This window comes from Canis lupus, chromosome 8, assembly GCF_048164855.1.
Source record: "Canis lupus baileyi chromosome 8, mCanLup2.hap1, whole genome shotgun sequence".
NCBI lineage: Eukaryota > Metazoa > Chordata > Mammalia > Carnivora > Canidae > Canis > Canis lupus.
This window is the reverse complement of record NC_132845.1, coordinates 33,196,462-33,210,889: the sequence shown is the minus strand read 5'-3', so window position 1 is coordinate 33,210,889 and position 14,428 is coordinate 33,196,462. Positions and strand designations below refer to the sequence as shown.

Below are 14,428 nucleotides of genomic sequence, written 5' to 3'. Positions count from 1 at the left end.
GTGCCAGGGGCTGCGGGGGCGGCGGCCGGGCTCCCGGGCGGGGGGGCACCGCGCGCCCACCGCGCCCACCGCACCCCCAGCACCCCGCACCCCGCGCCCACCGCACCCCCAGCACCCCGCACCCCGCGCCCACCGCACCCCGAGCACCCACCGCGCGCACCGCGCACCCCGCACGCCCCCCGCGCACCCCCCGGGCGCCCACCGCACCCCGCGCCCCGCGCTCGGGCGCACACCCAGGAAGGCGCGCGGGTGGGTGTGAGCGCGTGCGGGAGGTGCGCGCCGCGGCTCCGCGCTGCCTCCTCCGGGCGCTTCACAAAGTTCCTCGCCCCCCCCAGGCTCCCTCCCGCCTGTGGCTCGCGGGGGCGGGGAGCCGGGGGCCGGGCCCGGACGGCAGGCGCGGGGGGCCGCACTCCCCGCGGGGCCCGCTGGCCCCTGCGCCCCCGGGAGCCGCCCGACGGCGCGGGGGGGCCCTGCCCAGCCCGGGGGCCTCGGCCGAGCGTCGGCGGGGCGCGAAGGGCGCGGGGGGCGCGGGGGGCGCGGGGCCGGGTGCGGACGCGGGCCGCCGCTGCAGCCGCCGCCACCGCCCGGGTCCCGCCGCCCCGGGTCCCGCCCGCCCGGCCCGCGGTGGGAGAGGCCCGGCAGCCCCGCGCCCCGCGCCCCGCGCCCCGCAGCCCCGCGCCCTCCCGCCCGCCGCCGCCGCCGCCGCGTTACCTGGGTCGCGGGCCCGGAGGGGGAGCCTCCTGCGCGTCGCCCCCTCTCGGAGCCCTCGCCGGGAGGGGGGATTCCTTCCCGTTGACGTCCTCTTCCGAAATGCAAGAGATCAGGGACTTTGACAGGTAGCCGCGGGGGCGGGGGCGGGGCGGGGGCGGGGCGGGGGCGGGCGGGGAGGACGCGGCGCCGGGAAGGTGCGTCTCCTCCGGGGCCCGCGGGCAGGACGGGGAGGCCGCCGCCCTCGGAGGTCGCCCGCCCGGCGCCCGCGGCCGGTCCTCCGCGCTCCTCGCGCCGCTGCCTCTGCCACTTCTCGCCTTAAACTTTTGCTGGGGGATTTTTTCTTCCCTCTGTTTCTATTTTTTTCTCCCCTCCGGTTTTTCTCTTTTTCCTCCCCTATAGATATTTATTTTTAAGCTGCAGGACGATTTCCTGCGTCCCGGGGCTCAGAACCGGCGGCCGGGCGGCTCCACCTCGCTGGGCACGGCTCTCATTTTATTTCAGCCGAAGACGCGGAGCTTGGTCGGGAGGGACATAAATCAGGACCATTAGCGTTGGCGCCAAGAAGATCCTCTGGTGACACGCTCGCCCGGGCTTCCTGCGCGCATTCCTCCGCTCAAGTCCGAGCTGTCCCCGCGCGGAGCGCTGAAGGCTGCGAGCCGCGACGCGCCCCAAGTCCGTTTGATGAAATATGCATGGCCCGCGCCGCTTCCGGACCGCGGCTCCCGGCCCCCGCCCCCGCCCGCGCCCGCGCCCCCGCCCGCGGCGCCCGCCCGACCCGCGCCCGCCGCCGCCGAGCTCGCGGCAAACTTAGGGACGCGCGCGGCGCGGAGTGAGCGGGGCCCGGCCGCGGCGGAGCCCCAGCAGCCGGCCCAGGCGCGGCTCGCGGGGCGGCACCAGCGTCTCACTTAAAAGCGGCTCCTCTGCTGCAACTGCGAGGGGAAGGATCGCAGACCCCGCGCCACCCCGAGACCCGGGCGCTCCGAGCGGTCCTAACTCCGTCCGGCTCGCGCCGCCGGCCGCGGCTCCCGACGCAGGTGCCGCCGCCCCACCAGCCGGGCGCCGCGCCTCCGAGCCCAGGCGCCTGCCCCCCGCGCGCCCCCCTGCGCCCCCCCGCCGCGCCCCCCCCGCGCCCCCCGCCCCCAGCCGCGATCCTCACGGGGCTCCTCCGCCCGCAACTCCCGCCCCGCGAGCCGCCCCCCGAGCCGGCCTGAGCCTCCTGCTCCAGACACCCGTTCTCCTGCGCAAAGTTGAAGTTCAGGAGAGCTGGGCGCGCCATGGCTCCTCGCTCTTCCCAAAGAAGCACACAAATGCCCCGGCCCCGAGGCTGCATTCCCCACCGGCGGGGGCTCAGACTTACCTGGAATCACTCTTAGCTACACGCTAACGTCAAAAAAATAAAAAAATAAAAATTAAAAAAAATCCAGCCTTAGATAGGGAGAGACTTTAATTAGAAAGACTATTGCAATAGGGAGAGGGAGAGCCCTGATCTCAGAAATCTATAAGCATCTCAAAACCAAACCAAAAAAAAAAAAAAAAAAAGCTTGTCTGTGTAAGGGGAATGCGCAGGAAGGGAAAGTTGGACAGATGCGAGGAGTAGACGGAGGAGGGCACGACTGCCCTGCGGGGCTCGACAAGGGACGCGTCTCTGTGGTCCGCGGATCTGGGGAATAAGCTGACAAGGAGCCCCGTTCTGTCTGCATTTTAGCGCTTGCTCAGACTTTCCGGCAAGCCGGCATCCAGGGATCCAGGGTAGAGGAGGGAGGAGAGAAGCCCGACTCCAGGCTGGTCCAGGCAACGCGGAAGGCACACATGGGCAGCCGTCCACACTCCCTGCCTACGCGCCCCACCGGAGAGGCGCAGAGGAAGCGCAGAGGGGTCACTTCTGCAATGACTGGAGGTGGGGGTGCTGTCAGAAGGGTGTTTGGGGGAGAAGGTTGTTGCACTGAGCCTACAGCCAGACCCTCTTTGGCCCCCAAGGAGCCAGGAAGGAGGCAGGGATTCCAGGCATCCAGTCCCTAGACCCTTCACGGAGAAGCCACAGCAAATCCTTACCTTGACTTTCTCCAGTGCTGCAAGCTGTGATCTCCTTGCTTTCCACCTCCCCGTCTCTTTGCTTAAGCACTGACATTGCAAAAAAAAAAAAAAAGACCTACCTAAAGGGTGAAACTCTCTGAGGGCATGCTTAGACTGTGTTCATTCAGCGCCGGTCTATGCTCCACCAGGTTGAAATCTACTGATTGTAGGGAGATGTCACTCACCACTTAACCTTCCCTCAGGGGCTCCACAGCCTAGAACCCCCAGGGGAGCCAACAGGGCTTAAGAAACAACACCCACATTGGTCCTCTCACTTCTCATTGCCGCCCCACCCCCCCACCCCCCAATGCTGAATATGAAGGGCTCTCAGCCGCTCCCACCCCCCCCACCCCCCAATGCTGAATATGAAGGGCTCTCAGCCTTAACCTCTCCCTGTCACAGGGAGCTTTCTCTCCATTTTGGCTCAAGCCAAGGAAACCCTTCTGAGTTTCCATTCTCAGCTTTGAGTGTTGCAGGTCCTTTTCCGGGAAAAAGTAAAGAAAAGATATCTATGCAGAGACTGAGAAATTCCTTCCCGGAATATACCAAGATCTTTGGGATATTGGCTCCCACCCTGGAGGAATGTTCCCTTCCAGCTGCCCAAGTCTTAGAACTAACCTCCTTCCCCCTCTTCCTTTACTAAGACCCTCCCTCACTGCCAGGGCTCCTTTGACTATGAGGCAGACACCAGTCCCAAACAAGTCTGCTATGGGAAAGGGGATCCTTTGCACTTAGGTAGCTTCTCCCGCTCCTGGAGTGAGAGAGTCTTCCAGAGGTGATTTTTTATTCCCCCAAACAGCTGCTCTGATCTTTTCACAGACTTGGTAAATCACCAATAAACATGTGGATCTAAACTTTGGCCAGGATATCAGAATCACCCAGAGGAGACTTTTCAGCATTAAAATCCCTTTCTCTCCAGATTATGATCCCTCTTCCAGTGGGGCTGGGGTAGGAAGAACCTTATCTCCAAAAAAACCACTTTGGGTGGATCTGCTATACTCCCTCGGACAGAGAAGCCATCAATTTATATATTAGACTAGCTTTCCTGAATGTATCTTTGCACAGTTTATATAATACACAGCAATCAGAAATTTACTTTAGATATTTTCTTGGCATCAGAGAAAGTAAGTTAGGGCATACTTACTTTTCCTATCATCTTTTGCCTTCTCCAAATATATATATTTAACTTCTTTGGAAAGAACGATTTTTCTGTTTTTATTTAACCTTTCGACTCTACTTTTTTTTCTCTCTCTCCTTTTAGAAAAGAATTGTTTGATCTTTCAGTTCTCCAGCTTCAGATCTCTGGCAGGTTTCCATGCATTCCTCATTCTTCTTCAACTTAGATTTTCCTTTGTTTGTAATCCTGTTATGTCTCTAACTATTGTTCATTTTCCTAGGTTATTAATTGCTTAAAAACCTTCTTTTTAGAGATTTGGCAAGGCTGTTCAAAAACTCGTAATGTCAATCCACTGAACTGGTAGAGGTGGTGTATTTGCAATAAATCTGGTCCAAAAAGATATGTGTCTTCTTAGAAATACTGTAAAGTACTTAACAAAGTAGGTATAAGATCAATGTTCATTGTAGGTGTGGATAATTTTTGCCCATTTCCAGGATTCCAGTTACAGCCTCCTTGGTAACAAGAACTCCCACTATGTTAAATTAAGACTTCCATGTCTGAAATATCCAAATCAGGGACAAGTTCTGTTTGGCCAGTTGTATACTATGTGATAGATGCTTTTTATAGCCGCTGCTTGTGTCCCAGTAGAAACATCCTTCCTCGCAGTTGTAAAACCTTTAGCTCTTTCTTGCCTCCACTCTGTGCTTGGGGACATGTTTTATTACAGAGCCATTAGCAGCGTAGTTTTGACAGGTTTTGAAGTTCCTTACCTAACAGGATTTTTTAATGCTTAAATATTTTGACATTTAAACCTCTCACAAGCCCCTAACCATCTGGCCTGGGCTCTATCACTAGACTGTATTGGCATTTTCCTTCTGTTGTAGGTGTTCCAAGTCCACTTATCTTCGAACTTTAAATTTACTAGCCCAAAGTATCCAGTGTCGAGCATGCCCAACATAGGTATATCAGCAATCTCATTTCATGTCTCTGAGGACTGATAGTAGATCAAAGGACGTCTTCTTTAATATAAGAAAATGCATGCATCTACGGTGCTACTGATTCTCGAATGTGAAGAATAGCAGATGGTATAAGCTATTGATAGTTAATGACTGGTGCAGGGAACATGACCTTTGGCATCCGTGTGCTTTCTAATATATGGCGCTGTGCAAAATAGTTTGGAAATAATAAAACAAGCTGCTTGTTTAAAATAACATAAACAATTTAACAAAATGTAGAGTCTGACCATTTCTTAGGAGAAAGCATTCTAAAAATGATGACCGTTTTTAGTCAAATATTTTATGTCTTTTTTTCTAATCTAACTTTACAGCCCTAGAAGTATTTGAGGGAGAATACTTTTCTTATTTATGTTTACCTTATCTCAACCATAAGAGATAAACAGGAATCACTTCTTAATTTTTATGCTTTCAGAGCATGTGACATTAGATGTTTTTATCCAACCAGTAAAATCTGTCAAAATCATGACACCCTGAGCTTTTGTTAAAAAAAAAAAAAAACTATTTCAGTGTTTTTGAGACTCAGAACACTGAGAATATCTGTTTAACAGTTTGTCTTTTTTCTGAGGCTACAAAAAGAGGCATCCCACTAGCAGGTTCGGATAATGCTGTAGTCTGAACAAACTCATTGTCCACCAGCTTGTATTCTGTTGCACTTAGTTTGCCTAAGATCATAAACTTATTTCTTGAAAAAAGGAGATCTTGCAGTTAATCTAGTGTGTTGGGTGAAAAGAATTCATCTTCAAAATTAACAGCTGTGTAGATTTCTTCAAATGTAATTTTCATATTTTCAATTATTCTTCTTCAACAACAAAATCAGTTGTTGATTGGAGAAGGAAAATATATGGAGGAAGATTGAGTAACGCCCTTCGTCTAATTTAGAGATCTTTCCATCAATTCCATCCCAATGGTTCTTCTCTCCAATTCAATAAATATTGATGGAACCCACACCGCCTGCCAGGAACTGTATTAGGTGCTGGAGGCAATGCAAAGCTCTCAAGTCAAAGTGTACACTATCATGTTGGGAAAAGAGAGCTGTACTAACTGTAATGTACATTTTTAATGTCATCCTGGAGATGGCTTAAGGAAAATGTAGTTGTAATGGTCAAGTCTAGAGACTCCTTTTGTACCCAAGATGGGACAAAAATGCGTACAACTCAGTCGATGGCTTTAGCAATCACCATCAGGCCATTGGCCCAAACTATAATAGAGTGTCAACTCTGTGCTTTAGCGGCCACTGCAAGAGGTTCTTGTACTATCCTGTAAAAGTGGGGTAGAATGCAACAAGGGCTACACTAAAATTCTGTAAGCCACTGCAGCGAAAATATCCATGATGAAAGAAATTCCAAGAATCAAAAAATAGTAGAGACAGAAGAGAAATCTAAGATCCCAGAGTACCATTGGTTTGAATCATACTCTATCCAGACGTTTCTCCCTGCTTTTCTTAACTCTGCTTCTGGGTTCAGTTTGAGGTTTACTGTTCTGAAATTATTACTGTGGCTGCTGTTTTTATCAGCTCTATCTATGGCTCCCATCCTTTAGCTTCTATGCTGAATGGAGGCAGTGGATTTAAGCTGGTGTTGGCTTCTAGTGAGTAAGATGGGTTTGTGCCAAGTGGCCTTTACTTCCCAGTGGGCTGCCATCTCCTTTGGCAAGAAGGCTCCCTCTCCTACAGAAAATGACTAATTCTCTTAAATTCTACCTCAATTTGTAATGGAGAAGAATGAAATCAGAGGCGTTGTGAATTCTCTTCTTACTCCAATGAGCCAGGAAAAAACTCAAGTATCAGTTTTCCATACTGTGAAATCCCATAGGAAATAACGCAATTGTAAGATTGCTGTGATATCATAAAAACTATTTCTTGTTCCCCTCTCCCCTCTTTTTTCCTTATTCTCAAACACCCCCTATGTGCTAGGGACTACATCAGAAATAATAAAATGGAGGGCACCTAGGTGGCTCAGTTGGTTAAAGTGTCTTCCTTATGTTCAGGTCATGATCTCAGGGTCCTGGGATCAAGCCCCTGTCAGGCTCCCTGCTCAGTGGAGAGTCTGCTTGCCCCTGTGCCCCCACTCCCGTGCCTGTGCTCTCCCTCTCTGCCCCCCCATAAGTAAATAAAATACTTTTTAAAAAAAGAAATAATAAAATGAGTAAGGCAGTCTCTGTCATAGAGTTTACAATTGATAAGAGGAAGCAAATTTGTAAACATCCAATGTGATGTTGTTGTAGGAGCCAAGACAGAAACCACAGGGACTGGGTGAACCCCAAAAGAAACGATGTATGATCCTCCTCGGAGAATCCTGGGAAAAGTTGGCTAGATGAAGTGGTAAATGATCTACAATACACCCCAAAAGATGAGTAGTGTTCACCCAGTAGGCAAAGGAACAAAGAGCCTTCTGATCAGGAAACGCGGGGCAGGAGGCAAAGTCAGGAGCCCTAATCCAATAGGGCATATTTTGGCAGTAGTTTGGTACGATTGAAGCCCATAGTCCTATACAGATAGCCTTTGAGGTGAATGCTTCCAAGCTTTTGACACTGCAAATCTGTAACAAGAATTGAGAGCAATAGAGAAAATCAAATGAATGGAAGTTTCCTATGCTATTTAGGTTGAGGCATATGAACATGCCAATAATTTACCATTACTGACCACAGAAATGGCAATTTTATGTCTCAACCTGATAGGATCAAGAACCGCCCATTCAGTTCTCAGTAATCCCTGTGAAGAGAAGAGAGTAATTTAAAACAGAAAATAACTTTTAAAATTTCTATATTTGCTTTTGGAATGTATTATATGCCTTCCTTTGGCAAGAGATACACTTTCCTAATGAGGTTTTGTGCTTAGATTGGTATTAAAATTAGTCGGATTTCCCTGAGTAAGCACTGACAGCAGGAGAACAGGGCTACAGAGCAGACTGGTGACCAGGAAATCCAAAGTTCAACCATTTAACCAGGGATAAGCCACACATGAATAATGGAGAGTTGAGTAATTAGTAATTATAGATACCAATTAAGCCTTAGATGAAAGAACCAGCCCCCAATCATTGCACCATGGCTTACATTTTTGCAATCCTAAACCAATGTATTTCAAACTCCTGTTGGAGAATAACTATTTTCAAAAAGCAAAGGGAAGAAAATAAAACAAGCTAGAAAAAGGTGCTAAAATTCAAGAAATTCAGGAATCATGCATAATGGAAGGAAAGAGCAACAAATTGTTGTTTACATGAACTAGTACTTCTCTAAATCAAAGTGGAATTCAGGTTTTTTTTTTTTCTCTTTTTGGTGAAGATAGGACAGTTAATCAAGCTTTTGACTTTTTATGACTAGACAGTCAGGAACTGTTATTGATGAGGAGGAAAAAATGAATAAACTATTTTTGTTTTTTTACCTATCCTCCCCACATATACCCAGCCGCCGTCAACATTTATCAGTCTTCGTTTTCTTGATATCTATATAAAATGAGACTTAGGAATAACTATCCCTCTCTTCAGCCACTTCCCTGAAATGATATCTGTCCCCACCAGTAGTCTGAAGGCTGAGTGTGCAGTGAAGGAAGAGAGCTAGACTATCAGTTACTGTATATCATGGTATATGTATCACTGTTAAGATATTGCAATTATCCTCATATTAAGAATCAATTGACAGACAAGGAGAGTTGACTGCCCATAGTTCATTTAAGCACTGAAAAGCAGAACCCCAGATTTTAGCCATAGAAAATCTGAGACTGACCTAAATGTAAATTTAGCTTGAAATTATTATATGCATGGATCCTCCAAATGAATTTTTTCAGAAAATCCATTAAGCTATAGTATAGCGTTGGACTAGGAGCCAAGAGACCAAAACCTTGTTAAGATACTTTCTTGCTGTGTGAATTGGCATAAGTCACTTCACTTCTCTGGGCCTTAACTACTACCTAACCTGTAAAACAAGGGGGTTGATTTAGATGAATCTAAGGGAGTAGTTATAAAAGCGGGGTTCATGGACTTCCTGCCTTACAATAGCCTTGGGGCTTGCTGCTATAAAGCAGGTTCCTGAATCAGCACCTCCACAGGTGATTTTTATTTAAGCATATTAAATTTCGAAGATCACTAGCCTAAGGTTTCTTCCAGGTTTTGCATTTTGAGTCTTGCTTTGAGGTTGGGATTAATTTAAATGAAAGCTGAGACAAAAATAAATGCATCCTTCATGTTCTTGGATAATAGAATAGGAACTTTGATATCTAAAATATATTTTTTACGCTTCTATATAAATTTCTATGTATTAGAATTAAGTGGGATATATGTTTGATTCCCTGAAAGATTAGATGGAATGAAAGCCAAGGACACTGAAACCATATTTTTAAGAAAGGAAAAAAAATCAAGCATTTGCTACATAATACAGTTCATTTGTAACCATGCTTACTGAGGCCCAATTTCTGGAACATATGTATTAGCTATAAGCTGCCATAAATCTCTCCTAGAAGTATTTTACTCAACTTGTAAACACCAGTTCTTTGACACTTACCATAAGATCCAGTCATAAGGTGTTAAAAGCTTTTTTTAAACATTTTATTATGGCCAAGTTTCTTCAAAATCAGTCAGTGACTATTGGACTTTCTTTACTAATATATGTATGCAAAATGCCTTAGCGAGTTATTACAGACTTCCATAAATGTCAGAACTTCTAAAACATCTTAGATTAAAAACTTAGCAACCATTATATAAATATGCATGTATTTTCTGTGTATTTGAGTCAAAGTCATTCTGAAATGACATAAGATGTATTGGTGAATCCCTGAGGACCCGAGTTCAAGTCCTTAATACATGCTTAACGGATGCATGGCCTTAGGTACTGGCTTAATCTTTCCAGGCCTCTCTTTTCTCAGCTGGAAATGGGAATAATGCTGAGTATAAGATTATTGTGAAGAATACATAAAATATTTGGTTAAAAAAAACATGTTTTGTAAATAGTAACTATTATTTACTTCCCGTATTATGGTATTGAACCCCTCCATTATTCATGTCAGCATAAATTTACCTATTTATTTATTAAACAAGATTTTTTTGGACGCCATCTTTCATGCTTCTAACCCTGTAGCAAATTCTTGGGAAAATAATACAGAAGAAACATAAGCTGCATTTTCTGTGCCTACAGCACCGAAATTTTAGCTGAGGATTTTATAGCATTATCACAGAGTGAAGGTTAAAAACCGAAATACAAATTTTAAAAACTGACTAAAAATGAATATAATTGGTCTTTAAAGATCAAGGAGTGTTTGATGGAAGGAGGTAGAACAGAGGAAGACCTTGTACCCTTTTAGGGTAAAATGACCTTTAAGGATTCTTTTAAAAAGAACTTTTAGGGTTTGGATGGGCAAATGATGGAGGGAATTTCGGCAGGAGACTGAGCAGAGCAAAGGCAGCTGAGCCAGGAGACTCAAGCCATTTTCAGGAAATGGTGGGGAAACAAATTATCTTGAAATAAGGTATCATTTGAGGGAATTATGGATATATGTTTAGAATTTAGGTGGGTGGGCCAAAGGTCAATGTTCCCTGAATCCCCAGTGAAGAGTTTGAAATGTATCCAAGAGATGTTATACAGCAATTAAAAGTTCTGAGCAGGGGAGGATAATGTAGTGGGGATATATATGTGTGTATATATATATTTATCTGTAAATAACGTTCAATGAATCAGAGAAGGAAGGTACTAGAAACAGGGAGAACAACTGAGCGGCTATTGGTTGAAGTCAAGCAGACAATAATTTGGTAGTTGTTGAAATAGAAAAGGAAAAAGTAGATACGTGAGACAATGGTGAGATTATCAACAGAATTTATTTATAAAAATAACTTTGATCTGTTTATTTTGAATTAGGTGATGAAAATAATCCAACAGAGCTCTTAAATTTTCTTTTTTCTTCAAACCTTCAAAATGCATATGCCTTTCTTTTATTTAATCAGATACGTATTGAACGTATAACACGGGCATTGTTTGAGAAGTTTGGGATTCAGTGGTGAACCAAATAAAGATTAGACTCATAGCCTTATATTCTAGTTTGGGGGACAGGGGAAATAGGACCGAGCACAATAAGTAAAGTATCTACTATCTTTGAAAGAGAAAAATATATGGAGACAGAAAAAGTAGAACAGAACATGAGAGTGATAATGTTGAGCGTGGATTGCAGTGGAATCGAGTGGTCAGTGTAGACCTCACAGAGCAAAGGGTTTAAGGAGGAAAGAAAACTAGTGCTGCAGATAGTTGGAGGGAGAATGCTTCAGGAGGAGGAAGCAACCCTTGCAAAAGACCTTCACCGCCACCCTGGCTTGTTGGAAGAGGCCAGCATGACGAGAGATCTAGGATTTTGTTTTTCTAAAGTTTGACTGATTTGCAGCGAATCACATTAATGCATGTTTTTGTGACTCTTTGAGACATAACCAAATTTTACTGTTTTTAATGTGTCACGCAGCCCTCCATACAGCAATTTGGAGCCTTTGTGGAAAATTATATATATTTAGAGCATGGAGAACAATGCTTTTCATACTTGATGTCAGGGACCATTATTATTTTTTACTAATATCATTGATTTCTATATGGAGATTTCATTTCTGTAGCTTTCTGGGAAGTCGTTTTTAAACTCTTTTGCCCATTTCTAAATTTGTGCTACCACCATATTTCAGAAAGGATTTTAGGCAGCCTATAAGAAGACATGAAGTATGACCCCCTACGAGGAGCAGAAAGAGATGACTAAGGAATAAGGCCTAAAATGTGCAGCAGGATGTCCGTGTCACCCGAGGTTTTCCTTAAGTTGACTAGAGGACAATAAAAACAGGAAAATCTTAGGGAAGCCTGGGTGGTACAGTCAGTTAAGTGTCCGACTCTTGATCTCAGCTTGGGTCTTGACTTCAGGGTTGTTGTGAGTTTGGGCCCTTACTTAAACAACAACAACAAAAACAGAAAAATCTTATAATTAAATTTATCCTATCTATGAGATTTTTAAAAAACCTAAATATACCATAGAGAAATATAACTGTTCTTTTTAATAAGACCAGTCATGCATCTTCCCTGGAAGTTTGTGATTCAGCGGTGAACCAAATAAAGATTAGACTCATAAGCCTTATATTCTAGTTTGGGGGCAGGGGAAATACGCCCTAGCGCTGTCAGTAAATTATCTACTATCTTTGAAAGAGAAAAATATATGGAGACAGAGAGTATGTGTGATGAAACAACAATTTTTACATTTTCCCAAAGATACTAATAGAGAGGAAGAAAATGTTTTACAGAAAAGGCTATTTAATTCAAGGCTTCAGTTGATTATCTTGAGCACCTCTAGGAAAGGTGGGGGATGCACATGAAATAATATTTGTTTTATCAAAAAAAGAATCTCATTTTCTCACTTAGGATGTCACATAACCACATGTTTACAGATGCTACAAATTACATCTCTGTCCCTTGTTCCATATTAAGATCCTGAAATCAAAGGAGGGAAACTGGGATGGGATTTCTAGTTTTGTTGCACATCTTTATAGAAATGCCAAAGAACAAGAGGCTGGAAGATTTTGTCTGATGCTGACAAGCTCCTGAACTGAGTACCCCAGAGGCTAGAAGCCACAACGTTACAACCAAGGGCGAATTGGAACACTTCCTTGTCTCATGGTCCAATTTTCCCAAATCTGTTAAATTTGGGATTGTGGGAAAATACTAAGTGCCATTCATGTGTATGACCAGGAAGGAGTACATGTTAATGCTTCAGAATAATCAGAAAATGGTATCAGTAGCTCTAGAGCTGCTGCAAGGCAGCATTAAAATAAAAATCACAAATTAAGACACCCTACCCATTGATAAGCTCTCAAATGTCGTTCTGAGGCAGTAGAAAATAGTGTCGGTGGTATCAGAGGATGCATTTGATGTGATGGCCCTTACATATTTGTCACGCTTTGTCATGTTTACCTCACCCTCATCTCTTACTTATAATTCATGTGTTAGACGTTTGTGCAAATCTCTGCTCACTGACCATAATGAGGACACAGATGACCACTTGAGTAGGTGAGGTAATACAGAAAGAACAAGTGGGAAAATCTGATGAACCCTATTTCAAGAGGGGAGGATGACCACACAGAGGAAGCAGTGCACAGTTTCTGTGAGACCTGCGGGAAGGAAAGAGAGTCATCTCAGATGGCTCCCTGGCGGATCTTCACAAATACGAGTTATCTGAAATAATGCATGAGATGTGGAGATCTTCACGCCTTTGACAACTAACCATGAGCTGTGATTTGTGGTACCACTATAAACCAGTAAAGGGCAGCAACAGCCAACAGTTTTGTAACATTAAACAATAAGGCTTAATTGTGATTTCAAGTTGTAAATAAAAGACTGCTTTTGTTATATATAAAGGTATTTCCTGTAAATTAATCATATTATACTCATAGTTCTGATAGGCTAGTTTAAACAATATAACTTAACCCCAAACAGCATTTATAATTAATTTGACCATTCATCATCTCAGAATCAGTTCGTTCTTACAGAACTTAGAGAGAAAGAAGTAGAAATTAAAGATTTTTCTGCAGCTAGTCGGGGAGCACCTAAGAAAATATTTTCTCACCCTCTAGTCTGCCCTTCAAAAACATATTATCAAATAGCATGAGCATCCAAAAGCTGTATTGATCTGAAATTGAAAATAAAAGAGTAATCACATTCAATGAAATAACAGCTCATATCGTTCTAACTTCAATAAGATCATTTTCAGTTATCAGCTCAGATCATGACTTGAACTCCCATTCTTTGGCCATAGATTAATAAAGGGTACAAGAAAAGGGAAAACAATCTTGCAACAAATTTTGCACTTTGCCAGGGCTTTGTGATGGCATTAATTTGTCACCATGATATGTTAGAAGGCGGAGGGAGGGAAGGTGTTTATTCTAAGTGATTAAAAGGAATCAGGAGAGGGGAAGGAGGAAGAGGCGACAGTCTCCTACTTGGAGCCACATCTCACTTTAATTTTCTTTCACTGGTTAAAAGCGTGACATGAGGGTCGCTACTGGCTTTAAAACTCCCAGGACTGTCATTACGGACTATGCCTCGAGTTTGGACTTTCTTACAGGGGATGATCTTTGTCTCTGGAGGCAGAGTACTCCGTTGTGATCTCCGGCTCTTCTACTTAAGACCTACCTGTGTGATCCTCACAAGTGGCCTCATCCTCTCTGACACTGTTTTTTTTATGGAGAAAAAGGGGATAATACATAACTCGTAACAGATACAAAAAGGATTCAGTGAAATGATCCATGCGGGTTATAATGTTTTTTAACATATATATAGCGGCAAATCAAATAGACAATATATTATTTAGCTTTCATCACTTTAGATTGTTAAAAGACATGGGACATTTGTAAGTGTAATAGTCACACTTATATTGGAATGTTTATTCAGTGTAATAAAACACTATGTAAGCCTTAAATATTTACTATCACAAAATAATTATTGCATGTGCTTATAAATCATCATGTCATTTGCAGTATTGGTTTTCTTCTTAAAAAGCATCATGTAATAA

The 14,428-nt window shown here is 44.5% G+C and overlaps 1 protein-coding gene across 1 annotated transcript in view; it reads right to left on the bottom strand.

Annotated features, from left to right (window-relative positions):
* NTNG1 (netrin G1) overlaps positions 1-2,852 on the bottom strand; it is a 316,142-nt gene extending 313,290 nt beyond the window's left edge. The window contains exon 1 of the mRNA XM_072837671.1: positions 2,069-2,852. The gene's annotated coding sequence lies outside the window, so the exon portion shown is untranslated. The remainder of the gene's footprint in view (positions 1-2,068) is intronic.
* Positions 2,853-14,428: the final 11,576 nt, after the last annotated feature.